Source organism: Lonchura striata, chromosome 1 (assembly GCF_050655825.1).
Source record: "Lonchura striata isolate lonStrDom1 chromosome 1, ASM5065582v1, whole genome shotgun sequence".
In the NCBI taxonomy this organism is placed as follows: Eukaryota; Metazoa; Chordata; class Aves; order Passeriformes; family Estrildidae; genus Lonchura; species Lonchura striata.
The window spans coordinates 39142350-39159655 of record NC_140703.1 but is presented as its reverse complement, the minus strand read 5'-3'; the positions used below and the strand labels follow the sequence as shown (position 1 = coordinate 39159655).

The 17306-nt window shown below is 38.9% G+C and overlaps 1 long non-coding RNA gene across 1 annotated transcript in view; it reads left to right on the top strand.

The window, feature by feature from the left end:
- Window positions 1-16956, top strand: part of LOC146768646 (uncharacterized) — a 34712-nt gene extending 17756 nt beyond the window's left edge. Inside the window, exons 2-3 of the long non-coding RNA XR_014953665.1 lie at window positions 61-10677; window positions 11690-16956. This is a non-coding gene — a long non-coding RNA (uncharacterized LOC146768646). The remainder of the gene's footprint in view (window positions 1-60; window positions 10678-11689) is intronic.
- Window positions 16957-17306: the final 350 nt, after the last annotated feature.

Here is a 17306-nt window from a genome sequence, read left to right as displayed (position 1 = left end):
AAAAAATATCTTCTATCATTCCACATTGTTTATTCAGCACTGACAAGGCAAAAAGATGAGGAGGGCTATTGATCTTGTAGAGCTTGTAACGTAACAAGTGGAAAGCCAACACAATTGGAGAGCAGGAAAAGGAAAAATTGAAGGATTTCAAACTAAAGAACTTCACCCATTCAGAATGAGTAAGCATTTTAGGGACAAATTGCTTTACTTTAGTTTCTTATCTGTAAAATAAGGATATCTCACTAGGTTTCAAATTTGTGAAAGTTAGAGGTGTTTATTTTCTGTAGTAATGCACACAATAAAAAGCTTCTAAGGAAACTGAATATTTTGTGCTCAATGCAATACACAAAAGTGTGAGGCCACACACAGGGTAAAGAGGAAAAGAAAAAAGAAACAAAGAAATAATAGCTAAATAAAAAATAGAAACAAAGACAATTCTGAACTGCAAGATGGTTCATTTGCTGAGCACTCTCCATCAAAGGATCTAATAAAAAAAAGAAAAAAATCCAAAGCACAAGTTTTGTTAAGAGTACAGAGACAGTCTTCTGAGGACAAAAGAAAAAGACTGAGTAGCACATTTTGTCCCTCAGCAGGTCTGGGTTAATATGAAAGGATGGAATGTCATGTTCTTATTTTATTTTTCCTCTGAGAAGTGAGGATTTTTCTCCTTATTATCCCCTTTTTAAACTTTCCTAACTAGTTGATCTTCTCTGTGTGCTACTATATTTTTTTCTAAATATCTATATTCTCACAGCCTTGTGAAGTTTCTGAAGTTTTTCTGGACCTTGTCATACAAGCATCTGTTCCTTGGAGCTGTCTCCAGACCACTCATTTTTTTTGTACCATGTCAGTTTGCTCAGTCTTTGTGATTATGGTTCTGGATGCCAAAGTTATGCTTATGATTTTAATAACCATAGTTCCAACTCTCCTTCCCTGCACAGTTTAGATGTTATCTCCATTTTATCCAGACCCAGGCACTACTTCATTCTCTTTGAGATGCATCATTTTAACTCTGGCCATTCTCAAGCATCTTAAAGGTTGTGTTTCTACTCAGGCCCCAGGCATCTCTTCCCAGAAGGTAACAGGCTGCCCATTACTTGCTTTCATGCAAGTCATGTTCTCACCTGAAAATTTTAATGACAGCTGAGCTACATCAAACAGGTCTTCTCAAAACTCTTAGCAAACTGGGAACTCTGCTAAGTACTATTGGATTATTTTCCTTCCAACTAGAGAATAAGATGACAACTGGTTTGATTCAGTACCCTAACAGTGAGAGAATACAGGCAAGGTGCTGGAAGATTCATGACGAGGTATTTCTCAAACTCAGGGATTAAAACTCACCGTATGTGCTTTGTGGGAGGGTGTCTTTACCACCAGCCTGTCAGACAGGCTGGGCTGGAAGCAGTGTCTTCCCTCTGGTGATGGTATGACATTGTTCTTTTAAACAATGATTGTAGCATTCTGTAGGGCAGAAGGCAGCTCTCTGAGCAGAGGAGGAAAAGCCAGAAATCATTTTCAGTCTCTGACCCAATGTCTTTCATGTCTAAAACATCTGACTCTAAAAACTGAGTTACAGATTTAGGAAAAAAAAATAAAGAAAAAATATCATGTCTTACAGTCAAAATAGTTTTGAACTTTATTTCACTGTCACATTAGTAAGAAAAAGTACTGGAGCATTAATCTTGCAGAAACAAAACAAACAATAAAAAAAATAGCAAAACCCTTGCTTGTTTATTAAGATTTCTATGGATTTGATTACATTAGAATTACTAAAACCAGCAAAACTTCTCTGCATTACATGAATACTGAAAGATTAGAGCTCTATTACTGATCTTTTACAAATGGGATGTGAAGATACTAAAGTTTGTCCCTGCCACCAATACTGAAGCTTTTGACACTTATTTGTGAATTGCCCTTCTTCATATGGAAAATTTCTTATTATTTTTATCAATCTCCATGGTGAATTGCTCCTTTTCACTGACATATCAAAGCTAAAGTACTCAGATTATGAAGTACCTTGGTGGTTATTACCTCTCATTTACTATCACAATATCAATCACCAACCTCTGTTAGCCAGTATTGCTGACTTTCTGGGTCCACTTACTAAATCCATCAGTTAACACAAACAGGGCTTTTCCCCATTTTGTCACTCTGGCCAAAAGGAGCTTGCTGCAAAAATGCTGAAAGCCACTTAAATGGCCTGCTTCAAATTCTTCAGTTTCATGCTAACAAAAACCTTGCCCATGCTGGTGGGCTTGCACAACTTATTCTAATTATTTTAATCCTTGATATCCATTCCTTTGACTTTAGTTCATCTTCTTGTGCCTTCTGTCTTTGGAAAATATGGAAAGTCACAGCAAAGGATGATGCTAGCTAGTAGTGGTGATGTTCTTAACATGAGTAGTTACTTGGATATATAAAATGTACTTCTGCCATTCTAAAAGAATGTTTCCTTTAAGTGTGTCTTTTAAACTTCAGCACAAGAACCTTGGTGTAAACCAGTCATGCATTTTAGATAGAATATTGCCATACTGTTTCTGAATTAGGTTTTTTTTTTTCTGGAATGAAACCAATGCAAAAGCAAACTTTCCAATCCCTAGGCTAGGCTACCCCAAGGAACTGACATTTCTAAGAAGTCTGTTGTATTGTTCATTATTACTTCATTTTAGTTCATTGAAATAACAAGTAGACAATGTTCAATGTAATAACAACTCTTAAAGTTACATTACAAAATTATTTTTGTTTTTTTTTCATATAGCATGATAAAGTTTCTTGTTATACATCAGTTAATAACTCTCTTTTGTTCCTTTAATTTATATAGCTAGAAAATCAAAGCATGAGAAAACTCCAGCTAAATTAGAATTGCACTGATCACACTTCAGTACATGTCTGACACTCCTTTGAAATGTCATCTAGGCCAGCTTAAAATAATAGAAGTGACCAAAGGGTAATAGCTGTGATTAGAAAAACAACACCAATATTTTGTCAATTATTCTTGCTTTCAGAAAGTAATATGCTCTATAAGTAGTATAAACTAATGTGGAACAGTGCTGAAAATCTCCAAGTGTTCTGCTTTTTATTGTTTTGGTTTTATTTAATTTCTGCAACTCTGCCCAGGTAAAACCGTCTTACTGCCATTGTTCGGCTGGAGGAATGTTATGAGAGCAACTCTTTCCTTAAAATGCATGCTTATTTACTTTCTTTGAATACTAGAGACTTTAAATACCAAATCTTAACTTCTACAGAAGTTAAGACAATGACAAAGAATAAGAGTCAATGAGAAACCTAAAGTCAAATGTTATCTTGGCATTCAGTACAAAATGTGAATTCTAGAATTAGAAATTACGTGCAACAACAGGTAAACAATCAAAACATTCTTCAGCAAGAACATCGGTTTCTCTGCTGTAGGTTCAGATTCTTTGTTGAATTAGAACAATTTTATGCCAAACAAAAGAGAGTTCTTTATTTAAAAAGATGAAGTGTATAAATAAACTGTATAAATGCTACAGCAATCATAGCAAAGGAAGTGGATGTAAAAAGTTTTCCTATTGGCATTTACATTTGCAAATAATTATAAATATTGTGGGATATAAAACAAATTAATAAAACTATAAAATGCTATCAGGATCTTTAAGATGCATTTTCTTATATAGCATCAGTGGTTTCTCTGGTTGTGCCTACAATAAAAAGATGTTACTCTGAGTAAATATACATGTATTTATAGATATATAAGCACATGTATTGCGGATTTTTGCTAAAAGAGATTAAATTTAGTGTTGTATCTATAGACAAACAGCACTCATATAATGCACAGATTTGCCTGGAAGATGTGATAAAATGTTGCAGCACTTCTCAGAAAATGATGTTTGTTTTTGTGTCCTGGGGAATGTGGTGACCATCCAGGTGCTCAGCACTCCCATCCAGGCATGACTGTTGCCCTTGCAGTATACCTTACCTCACACCTGTCTGATTGGGCCATAAAGATGATGACTGCAAAATGCTACAGGAATTACTTTCTGCTCAAAGTGTAAATATTCCTATTAGCACAACATACTGTTCAGATTCCTGTGAAATACCCACATATTTCTGTTTTTACTAATCCTACTAAACGTCTTAGAAACAGTTCAATAGGTTTCTAAAATGACTCTGACTGTGGGCGTCATTCCCCTTCTCCTTCCTTTCTTCCTTCCCTGCCCAGTCTTGCTGAGACACCAAAGTGTTCCTTGAGGATTTTTATCTCAAAGCAAGGGCTGCAAAACCTGTTTTTCATGCACTCTTTTATTCAAGACTATCAAGATGTGCAAGCCTCTCCCTTCTCCACTCACCTGAGACTGCTAATCCAGAATGCTCAATAGCACTATCCTAAGGAATGTTATCCCTCGGGGAGAGGAGGAGGCATGTGTGGTTTGCTTTTAATGCCATCTCTTTCCAGCATCAGGGTAAGGAACTGTATGCAGATGCCAGAGAGGATGGAGAGGAGGCCCAGATGTAGCAAGAGCAGTTGGTAGTTGTAGAACAATCTGGAAGTCCTGGATTCTGCAGTAGACTTGAAACAGAGCTATGTTGGTAGAGCATCTACTACAGTACCAGGATGCTCTGGCTAAGTGGAGGCAAAACAGCTTGAACAATACCCTATTTTAAAAAGTTATCACTGGTGGAAGAAGAATGGGAGTCGCTGTGATGTTGGTGCTGGAGGATGCTGAGACTTATCTGCCAAAGTTAAACACTGAGGAAGTGCATTGTTTCCTGACAGAAACTGGCACTAGAGATGATGTGACAAAGTTTCTGATAAAGAAATCAACAAGTGATAGTGCTGATAACTTATCTAAGGCTGCTGAGCTGACAGGAGGTGACACTGCTGGCCTGTAGACACTTGACTGACAGCCCAGTACCACTTTTTAATGGTAGGATCTTCTAACAAACCCTTTCTGAGAGTATGTGTGGAATTTCCTCCCTTGAGTGGGGATATTCCTAAAGGTTTCCCCTTGAGCTTGAACAAAATTTGCCCGCAATTGGGTATGGGTGAGTAAAATCAACCTCTACTCAATATTTATCTTGCTACATTTAACATTGCTTCAACATCGCTTCCATTAAGAGGGCACTATACTAGTAGTTGCAGCTATCTGTGCAGTAAATAATTTTGGTTAAGGTTTTTAGTCTAGTCATCACCACCATCCATTTAGATAGATCATTTATTTAGTCATATAAATACATTTGGTTTGCTATCCTTAATCCTGTGGGAAAAAAATCATATAAGGGATCAATTACACACATTATAATCCTTTAGACATAAGCCTTTAACCAAGTCTGGGGCTAAGATAAGATTGGATCCAACTGCACCTAGACTTCTTTCTAAGGAGTTTAGAAAGCAAGGGGGTCCTTTCTGCACCTCGTGACACAAGAGGAGGATCTCCCTGATAAACTTTGTCTGAAGCTTCCATTTTGCCCATGGCAACTTCCACTATTACAGTATTCCTTTACTGCCCATCACTGAGTTTCTTGAGAAGCTGGTAAATGAAATAAAAGAAAGGCCTTTTTCACAGAAGACATTTGTATTTTGAATAATAATGAAGACTATCTACCAAAGCCTTGTCTGAGAAAAATGCAAAAGTTCCTTTAATTTTTGTAGTTGCATTTTTTAATGCCTTGCAAATGTTTATCACATGGTCTTGAAATACATCACATAATGTCAGAAGATACTCTGTGTAATTCTGTATCTCATATTAAAATATTGAATACTAATAAAAATGCATGATTTTCTGAATATACTGGCTTCTGCTGTAATAGTGTGACACAAAGGAAGAAGGCTAAGTGCCTGGTGAGCTAATTTAAGGAGCATCTGTTTTTGACAAGTTGTGTTAGCTTGTTAATGTTCTACTCAGCAGCAATGTGAGGAGCTGGGATTGCAGGTGGAAAATCATACTTTTTATATATGCTTTTCCATTGTAACAGTAAAAAAATATTACTTGTGCTTGTCTTCCTTTTTGCTACCTGAATTTTCCATCATTTAGTGCACTGGAGGAGAGTTTCAGGGACATGTCCATACTCCAGCCTGCCCTGGAAACTGGTGGTAGGGAAAAAATATATCTCCTTGGACTCAGGACAAAACACATAAGTTCAATATTAGATGCCACTCAATGATAAGTGTTAGATCTAATGGCCATCCTCAGTGATCTGGGATTCATTCCATGTTTTTCGTATTTGCTCAACTACCACCATGGACTGTTTTTTTGTTTTTTGGAGAGGAATGCTCATGTTTCAAGAAACCCTAAAAATAGTAACTCCACAAAAAACAGCACAACCAACCAACCAACAAACAAAAAATTTACCCCCCTCCAAAAACCCCACAAAAATCCTCCATGCAGGGCCTAGTTCCAAAAAAAGAGTTTAAAACTCACCATTATAAATTGATTAAATTGCTGTATGTCTGGAATTTTTAGATAGGTAGCTAAGGTCCTCAGATTACTCAAGAAGCAATGTCTTGGTGGAAAGACAATCTAAGTGACATGTAGCTTTACCTGCAGAGAAATGTGATGAGAATGTGTCTGTGAATTCCTTCACCAATGTGTAGCCAGACAAGGAGAAGAGAGAAACATCAAGGAACAAAGTGAACAGCAACCAGCTCATACAAATAATTTTATACTGAACTAGCTTTTTCCTATTAAAGCATTAATTTCTGTCAAATAAAATCTTATAGATTTACATACTTAAAAATGTTAGTATCTTAGTGTTTCAGCACTCTCCTTGTAGATGCTGGGGAATGTTAGCTAATGAAAGGCTGTGGCACTGAACTGAAAAATTTATTTCCTCTGGGAAGCAATTTAATTACAGAAAAATGTTTTTCATTTTCACAGAAAATTGACTATATCTTGTTTGTTTATTTCTTTTTGCTTCTGATGTCAGTCCATTACCATTACTGGAAGGAAAATGGAAATGCATTCAATTTCTGGCAAGTGTATTTCACCTTCCCCTTGTGCTTCTTAATCAAACAGCAAAATTAACTTGGCATTAAATTACTGAAAAATTATGCTGTCAATTGACCTTTGGATTTTAAACATATTTGTAAATATTTCCCCTTTAAATTCTTGAAAAATAATTAATATTATCTGTTTATTTGATAACATAATTCACATTTTTGCCTTCCAAAGCAGCAATAATAGATAACATTCCACTGAGGGTACAGGGCAATCAAAGAACATCCAAAAAATCTGCTCAAGAATACTCAAGCATATAATTCACTATGTAAATTATTTAATGTACTTCAAATTGAATTTGTGAGAGAAAAAACTTTTGCTTTTTAATAACATTTAAAGAGTGAAAATGCTTTCAGGCAACAAATAACCAAGTAAGGAGGAATTGCTGATGTAATTCCAAATGCCCAGCATAGTTGAAAGTAAATGTTACTCATTTATTCTAGTTTATAAAGTGTTCATAACACTTCACACAAAAAAGGACGAATAATGATAAGAAGAATTCTTATTTGGCAGAATAAGAGCAATTCTTTCAAAGTTATATATTTTCCTTAAGATGGAAATTGGAATTACTAAACAATTAATTTTGTATGTAAATTAATAGAAAAAACATATCATTAATATCTATGCTAATCCTTTATTTTTTTAATCAGTGGAGCTAGACTTGCAGAAAGCAAAAATGCTAGATGAAAACAAGCCCTTCTTTCTCAAATAAGTATTTGGAAAAAGTGTTTGTTCGTAAAGAATATACATTTATATTTTCCTAGCAAGGCATCCTATAACAAAGAATATTATCTTCCTATGCATTCCATGCTTTTTTCATCAGTTACAATTCTTGACACTTTTGTTGAAAGTGTCCCACCTTTCCTATTTTTTCCATTTGTTTCTTTTGTTTTTATCCTGCAACACAGTCACATGCAAATGTAAATTTTCCTCTTCTTAATCAATATGTAGCAAACTCTGCCTGGCAATAAATTCAGCTTTGTCATACTTGCCTTTTAGAGCAGCAATGTGCCTCATATCTGGGGATATTTATTTTCAACAACTTTTTGCTGCACCTCAGTGACTTCCTACGCTTCTCTCAGTGGAGGGAATGGAAGCTGGTTACAGCCCTTAGTTTCAGTGAGGCTTAACATAACCCATGGTGGCACTGTTCCCAGGGGGAAGCCTTTGCCCAACATATTTTTGGACCTGCAGTACAGAAAGGTGACTGCAGCAAAGATTTCAGAAGCATCACATAAATAAGGAAAAAGACAACAGTGATGTCATATAACGTGGTCAGGGCTAAATAGTTATGGAAATAGGTCGCTCTCTGCATAGCTGAGGGGTGCAACTGCCATGCAAGAGTTTTAATTGTTCTCTCACAAACCCCAGACCCACTTTTCATTATGCTGTTGGTAGGTTTAGTTCTAGTAGCCTCACCAGAAAGAATGTTTCATTAATTTGCAAGGGTTTGCATAGTGCTTGTGACTCCAGAGGAATGAGGAACATTAATTAAGACCTTGCTATAAAGTGAGGAGACTTTCAGCTTCTCCCAGAAGACTGTCTAGTACAAAACCACAAAAAAGGTAAGACTTGTCCTAGTTTTCTACCTGGTTACTTTTCAAAGGAAAGGCACTTTCTGACAAAAAAGACATATCAATAGCTATAAGCAAATCATAAGCATCTAGATATTCAATAACTCTTAAATGTGTTATTAAACTAGAAATGCAGTTAATGTTGTTCCGGTTTGAGACAAATTTGGGAGTCTCCCCAGGACACTCATAAGCGTTCTCCGGTCAGCAGCATTTTGTGTCAAGGTTTTCATAATGACTTTCTCTAATGAAACTGGCTCTGTTACTCAGAATACTGAGAACAAGGAGAAATACAAGCCACATTATGTTCCCAGCCTAACTGACATAATTTCATGCACCTCAGCAATGGTGCTTCCCATTTACTCCTGTGCAAGACTTTGGTTCAACAAAGCAATTACATATGTGCTGAAAGCCCTTACTGAGCAAAGAAATCCCTTTACTTAACTGTAGGCAAAGTTAGACTGGATCTAACTGTGCTTGGTGGTTTTTTTGCTGTATTTTTTTTTAAGTTAAATATGTGCCTAAGACCTTTACTGGATGAGAGCCTAATTGAATAAAACAGCATATTTGAATCTATCCCCTATAATCTTCTCCATAATATTAGCAATCTTTCTTCTCTAAACTATCTTTCCTGATACTGTTTACCTTGTATTAGCACTAAATGCAACATGATCCTGTGAAATTTCCACATGGCACTGGGCTTCATAAAACTGAGCAAGGGGTGGGGATCCTCTGACATTATGAGATTGCCTTTGTAGGTCATACTAAGCAAGAAATATGAGTTAAATTTGCAGTGCAATTAATTACCAAGCAGGAAAATTAAGTATTGCTTTTACAAAGATAGTTGAACTCCGGTGTAAGGCCATTAATTCAGAAAATAAGAAGCATATTCTCAATAAAGTTAATGAGAATTGTAATTTAAAGAAAGAGAGAGAAATATTGTGTTCAATATTAAATAAAAAATAAAATGCCACAATGAAATTGGCAATTCTGACCCAAAAACCTGCTATTGAAACTGGAAGGAGTAGTGAAGTCAGCAGTATGCCTGGCTGATGGGAGTTCTGGGTGATTGTGGAGATGGGAGTTCTGATCATTGTGATGATTTCCAGAAGATGTGTTTGGAGTGGAAGGCCTTTTCTGAAACTGGATCATTTAATAGTCTTCCACTTACTCTGACAGATATTATACAGTCGTTTTCATAAAACAATAGAGCTCTAACTCCTAACAAGTTTCTTTTTTCTTTCCTCACTACTCTCACTGGAAAGCTGTTCCAGCACACTGCTGCATCTTGTCTAATTTCCGGACTAAATTTAACCATGACTAGGCTATAAATATTTATTCATGTACTGGTGTTCTCCTTTATTTAAAGGCTGATAGAGAGCTTTGCCTCATTAGTGTTTACACTTTTACTTCCAAGCACAGCTGCTTTGTCTGACTGAATCCCATATCACCATTTCTCTCAAAGCCAAGCAGATCTTGCTCTTTCACTGTGTCTACATTAGTCCTCAGCTGCCAGCAGGTGCAGACGTATGGCATAGGCAAGTTTACTGCCTGAAGTCCCTCCTATTGTCATGAAAGATTCCAGTCTTTTATGTGCTTTTGTGTTGTTTTTTTGGTTGGATAGTTTGCTTTTGGTTTTGGGGTTTTTTTCCTGTTTTGTTTGCTTGTTTTTGTGTTATTTTGGTGGTTTTTTTTGTTTTGTTTTGTTTTGTTTGTTTTTTTGTTTGTTTCTGGTGCTGTTTCAGGCCTTCACCTTCATGTGGACATTTAGAAGTTTTTGGTATCTCCGGTCATGACATGTACTGCACTTCAGATTGCCTATCTCTACTGGCAGCAAGACACATCTTGAAAGAAGACCAAAAGGCATCTTTTGGAAAGCAGATTTTAAAGGCCGAATAATTAGGAGTATCCGAGCAACTATTCCTTGCATCTCCATATGAACTTCTTTCTCAAATGTGCAGACAACAGTGAACTTCCACAGAATTAATCTACAGGACTCATTCAAGCAGGTTTTATGAAGGCAAATGTAATCCCATAAGTAAATAAGAGAAATAAAGTTGTGCATGGAACCTAATTATAGAGGATTGTGATGTGTGACAATGTGAATAGACAAAGAATGAACTCTCCCTCAGGTAGGAATTTGTAATATCTAGAATATCTGACTAAAATTTGGTTACTCTTTATCTTGCTACATCAAAACTGCTTTTCTGATTTTACTTTTTATTGTAACCATAGATAGAAGTCAACTTTATTTCTCAGACATCCTTTTTAGCTTCATGCCCTCCTTTGCCTTGCCTTTCTGATTTCTTTTCTTCGTGCCCCACTACCTTTTTAGTAAAAGTGCAAACACCAGTTTGGCAGAGTTAATACAGAATAACTTGCTAGCCCCTCATATCTGCAGCATAATGCTTTTAACTTTGGACTCTTCCAAGGGAAAATGTTTTTTCCATGAGTTCAGGAATTATGAGTGCTTATTCAATGTTGATACTTATGATGTTTACATAAGCAACTTAGTTATAAGCAAGTTATAAGCTGTGCTATTTTGGATGTTGTGTTGTAGACTTTAAGAGTTTCTGTAAACTATGGTCTGTAAACTATAAGAGTTGTAGTTTGTACTGTAATTGTTTAAATTTTTTCAGTTAACTGAGACTGATGTTTTCTTGATGAGTGCCCTAAGCAACTTGGATACTGTAGATTATTTGGCACTGACTTTAGTATCCTGGCATTGAATGATTCCCCCTGACACAATGTTAGCATGTACTACGTCACCTTGGGATGTGATTTATGAGAAATGTTTTATTTTTTGTCTTAAGATACCGCTGCATGCTCTAAACCAGTTCTCCCCTTCCACCTGAGCAGTGACTGTGCTGCTATGAAGCCTTTCTTGACCAGTTTTTTCTTAGCTCATGGATTGTTCAAAGACTATTAATGATTCCACTAAAGCTCTGGTCTCTGAGGGATTTTCACTTTTTTATTAAATACTGAACAGGGATTGATATTCAGTGGTAGTGTGTTAAATGCAATTGTTAGGTAACTTTTTTTCCACACCAGCTTTGTTCAGGAACTTTTATTCATGGTCTGGAAGCATTAATTATACTCAGTTCAGTGATGTAGCTAAAATGGCTAACACAATAACTGCTTCAGTCTTCAACAACAGGTGCTCCAGACACACCATCCAAATCAAGGAAGCCAAAGGCAGGGACTGGGAGAATGCAGAACTACCTAACTGTAGGAGGAGATCAAGTTCAAGACCACCTGAGGAACATTAAGATGCACAAGTCCATGGGATCGGGTGAGATGTCTCCATAGATCCTGAGACAATTGCTGAATGAAGTGGCTAAGCCTCTTTCCATCCTATTTGAGAAGTTGTGGCAGGCCAGTGAAGTTTCCACTGACTAGAAGAGGGGACACATAACCCCCATTTTTAAAAAGAGGAATAAGGAAGAAACAGGGAATTACAGGCCACTCAGTGGCATCTCTGTTCCCATCAAGATCATGGAGCAGATTCCCCCTGGAAACTATGGCAAACAAGAAGGTGATTGCTGACAGCCCTTCAGTAAGAGCAAATATTGCCTGACAAATCTGTTTGCCTTCTATGGCAGGGTTACAGTGTTGGTGGATAAGTGAAGAGCAACTCATGTCATCTGCCTGGACTTGCACAAAGCATTTGACACTGCTTCACAAAACATCCTTCTTTCTAAAGTGGGGAGACATGGACTTGATGGATGGACCACTTGGTGGATAAGGAATCCAGTGGATGGTCCCACTTCAAGAGTTGCAGTTAACAGCTTGGTGAATTTTTTTCAAAGAAATTCCAAACAGAGTTGAGTGGCCAAATACAGGAATAATTGGCTGAAAACCTCTGGAATGCCATCTTGAGGGACTCTAATAGCCTCTAAAATAAATGCAGTATACACATTAGTCCCTGTACTATTTGCAGACCTGGTTCCCACTAGCAGCAAAACCAAGGAAAGGTCCATAAATTCAGTAGAAGGTAGATAGGACCTAAAAGCTTTTACAAGGAACAAGATACAGTGTGCTAATGATCCGTAGATATGTGGTTCAGTTTTGAAAGAAGTGTTCAAGAAAATTTTGCAAATAGTTGGAAAAATAAACATAACTGACATTTCTCTCAAATTGTCATGGAATGCACTCCAGCTGTATTTATTTTACACATTTTCCCCATGTGCCATGTGCTTGCATTCTTTTCTGATGAATGATGTTGCCGTGTGTTGGAGTATTCGTGCTATCTCTCTTTGAATCAGGAATGTGGAGGAGGTTATTTGAGAACAAAATACTGTAGGACCTCCCCTCATATTTTTGAATTTTTAGAATGGAGCTGAGCAGTGGCTGAATGGCTGGAAGGAGAACATAGCTTGCTAATGCTACCAGAGGACTCACGCCTTGCTGCTCATTTTGCCATGTCTACAAGAAGGCAAGGAGGATCAGAACTACATCTGTTATTGTTTCACTTTTCATTGGAAGTCTTTGAACATAAATGTTTCCTTTCTGATAAGGTAAACTGTGGGTCTGGGCCATGGCTAATACTCCTAGACACTACAGCAGCAGTAAATAATGCATTACCATGAATCACTTCAGCTTCATGGAAATTAATAAACTTGGCTGCCACCCAAACCTGGAGAAGAATTTCACCCTAGGGAGGCCTCCAACTCCATCATGGGGCATACTAGAAAGCAAGTTGATCTTGTGGTATGCAGCAAATGTAAAGATCCAGTTTCAAAAAGGGAAAGAAATGATACAACATATAATGCCATAAAAGCCATATGCCATCACACAGGATATTGCTCACATGGCACAGATCCCCACAGTGACGTACACTTTGATTGCTATTTTACCCTTACGTTGTGACTGAATGCTAGAGTTAGAGGAAAAATGATAAAGGTAAACAGCATGTAGCTTAAGTTTAAAGAAAAAGTATCCAAGAAACACAAGTTCATTTGTGGGAAAAGCTTTCTGTTTCTGGTTTCTCCTGGGATTGCAGTTTTCTCATAAACATGTTGAATTTTGAAATTGGTTCTGCATTTCTTCTTCCAATAAAAACAATAAATGAACTGGCATCCCAAGTCTTCTCTTCCTAGATGATCTCTCTTTAGTGTGCTGTTACCACTCGGCCAGCATTGCTTTTTGATTTTCTCTCTGACTTCTTTCTCTCGTCTTCCTGGCAGCGCAGTGGCTCACTTGGAGATTGTTTCCTCCTCTGATCATAGTGAAAAGCAGTGGTTAGAAAACTTTCCTAGGATGTGAATGCAATGGCTTCAGCTCTTTGAGAAAGATCCAGCTCTCCCACTACTGGGCAAATGCTGCAATCACTCAGCTGTTATGCAGAATCTGCAATTTTCCTGTTCTCTGTAGTGAAGTCAGTGCCAACATTTTCTTCTCTGCCCTTGATTCTGAGAAGGTGTAGGGAACAAACTGTCTTAGGGATGCATGTAGAACTTAAGGGCCTAAATCCAGAACGCAACAGAGCAGAAGATGAGGTGCCCAGATCACTCCCCAGACAGGAAGGACAGAGTGTTGTGCTCACAACAATACATGCCATTACTGCAGGCACTTGAAGGATGGTCATGAATGACAGATGAAGATACCTGGGAGTTTAGGTGATTTGACTCTGGATCATTTTCAGGTACACAAGCAGAATTCCATCACAAGAAAACCTATAAGCCATGTCTGTAACATTGACTACAACTTTCACCAAGTGTTTGTTGCAAATACCCAAATACACTTCAGGAGAGTAGATCTGAGTGTAGAGGATGTTGATGGGAAGTAGCCCTGGAAGTTGACTTTGCTGGTGCAGTTGAAGAAATATTATCAGAGAAACTGTATGTTCAGTCTCTAGGATGGTGTAGCAGGTTGTCCTTGGCTGGATCCCAGGCAACCACCAAAGCCTCTCTATCACTCCTCTCTGCAGCTGGACAGGGGAGAGAAAATAAAACAACGGGGTCATGGGTAGAGATAAGGACTGGGAGAAATCACTCACCAGATACTACCATAGGCAAAAGAGACTGGAATAGGGGTTATGAAATGAATTTATTACTAACAAAATCAGAGTAGGACAATGAAAAGTAAAACAAGATTTTAGAAACACCTTCCCCTCATCCCTCCCTCCTTCTCAGCTCTATCTCCAATGGTGCAGGGAGATGGGGAAAGGTGTCTCTGCTCAGGGAGAAGAGTCCTTCCCCTGCTCCAGCATGGGATCCCTCCCATAGCAGACAGTTCTCCATGAACTTCTCCAATGAGAAGCAACCATCCCATGAGCAACCGTTCTCCACAAACTGCTACAATGTGGGTCACTCTTTCATGTGGTGCACTCCTTCGAGGACAGGATGCTCCAGCATGGGTCCCTCACAGGGTACAAGTCCTACCAGGAAACCTGCTCCGGCTCCTCTCTCCATGGGTATGCAGGTCTCTGCCAGGAGCCTGCTCCACCACAGTTCTTTCATGGGTTCACAACTTCCTCTCAGGCATCCATCTGCTCCAGTATGGGTCTCCTCCATGGGCTGCAGGTGGATCTCTCCATCCCTTTGGACATCCATGGGCTGCAGGGGCACAGCTGCCTCACCATGGTTTGCACCAGGAGCTTCAGGGGAATCCCAGCTCCAGTGCCTGGAGCACCTCCTCCCCTCCTTCAGCACTGACCTTGGGGTCTGCAGGGCTGCTCCTCTCACATATTCTCACCCTGCTCTTCTCTGACCCCCATTACATCTTCACAATAACATTTTTTTCCTTCTTCTTCAATATGTTATCATGGAGTCATTACCTCAATTTCTGATTGGCCCAGCCTTGGCCAGTAGCAAATGTCTTGTAGCCTCTTGGAACTGGCTCTGCTGGACATGAAGGAAGCTTCCAGCAGTTTGTTACAGAAGACATCCCTGTAGGCCCCCTCACTACCAACACCTGGCCACGCAAACACTATACAGAGGGGCTGCCTACCTTGGCACTGCTGTGTCCAGTTGGTAGGACAAAGCACAAAGATCATAATGATCAGAGGATAAATACCCACAAAGCAGAGATGAGCTCAACAGGTTTTAGAGTAATATTATAACTTTTCTAATTATTTGGATTATAACTAGCATCTATGGTCATTTCTGAGTGTTCTGAAGTTTAAAATACACACTCATATACATCTGGGATGGCTTAAAACTGAACTCAGCCTTTTTCTGTGGAGGAAGAATGTAGATGTATTAGCATGACACTGGTCTTTGCCAGAGTCTTTTTGGGCTAATGATTCAAAGCCCTTGGCTGTTTCCAGGGAGAAGTAAAATAGGGGTGTTTTCTACAAAAACACATTCCTTGCTTTGTACCTAGATATGATGTAGGATCCAATGTGGATGAGCATGAGTCATGTGCTCCACATGCCTTATGGCACTTTGTAAGTAGGCAGTGAAGTGCTGGCTCATGAGTCACCAGCTTCAAGTGAGTGGGCAGTCAAATCCTGCATAAGCTGATTTTTCAGAACCATTTCTAAAGTGCAAATATAGCATGGGCAAATTATTTTGGTTTTGTTTTTGTCTTCTCGGCTTCTGTTTCGGCCAAGGCCCCATGTAATCAGGCCTGACATATCCTGCAAGTTTTATCTTGTGCCATTCCATCTTTGACATGCTTGTCCAAAGAAGATTCATCATCTGCTTCACTGTAAGCAGTTTCCATTTTCCTTAGAATTACAACAGAAGCAAGGAAGTGAATGGAAATAGCAAACAAGGTAAATAAACTGTTCTATTTCTTCTGCTGTTAGGGTTGCTTTGGCATTAGATTATGGTTCTGTTGAGTCTTAAATTCAAAATATATATTTTCCCTTTCACTACTTCTCCTTTTAGTGTCATTAGATGATATAAAATGGATGCAACCCTGCTATTTCAGAACTTCACCTAAAACTTCATACAACCACAGAAATCCTGCCGCTTGTTGAGACAGAACTCCTGCTGCAGCAAAAATACCCTCAAATGAGTTTCAAAGGTGCTACGCCCTACTTGTACTCTTTATTTGCAAGACCACACATGGGTCACACATTCCCTCCACCTTGATATAAACTGCAGAAAGATGGCACTTTGCTCCCTTCCATTCTTCTATGGACCCTTGGTGTGTAGCTCATAAAGAACTCAAAAAATGGCTATTTTCCAGATAGTAAAAGAAAGACAGCCAGCTCAGACTGGACTGGATGAGACTACTCAGCACCACTCCTTGGACTTGGCATCTCCCAGAAAACCAGCCTTGCTCTGCTGCCAGCAGAGCCACTGCTGCCTTCTCAAGGAGCAACATGAGCACCACAATGCCTGGTGGAACTGTTCCGCTGTCTCACAAGGCTGTCCTGTTTGGAAGCTTCTAGCAACAAGCATTTTCTTCAAAAGCTTTTTCTTAATATAAAAAATTAGTATCGGTGCAACTTTTCCTCAAACCCCACCCTCCTCAAACCCAAACTAAACACGAAGGCCACCAGCAAAAGCAGGCTGCCGGCAGCAACCCAAGCTGTGGACACGGGATGCGCAATTGCCCACTGCCCCTTTTTCTTGGCTGCTGTTCACCGCGCACCCGCTGTGCCGGCACACAGGAGGCGGCCCCTTCCAGTGTCCTCCAGGGACACCTGATGGAGCAGGATCAGACTTGCAGTCAGCAACACAGCCTGTCCCTTCCCGGCTTTCGAGGGCCCCACGTGCTGCCCGGTCAGTAGTTTCTTGGACAGCCTCTTTGTTTCACCCGAACTGCAGAGCGCTTGCATGCGCTGCCGCTCCCCCCGATCCCTCCT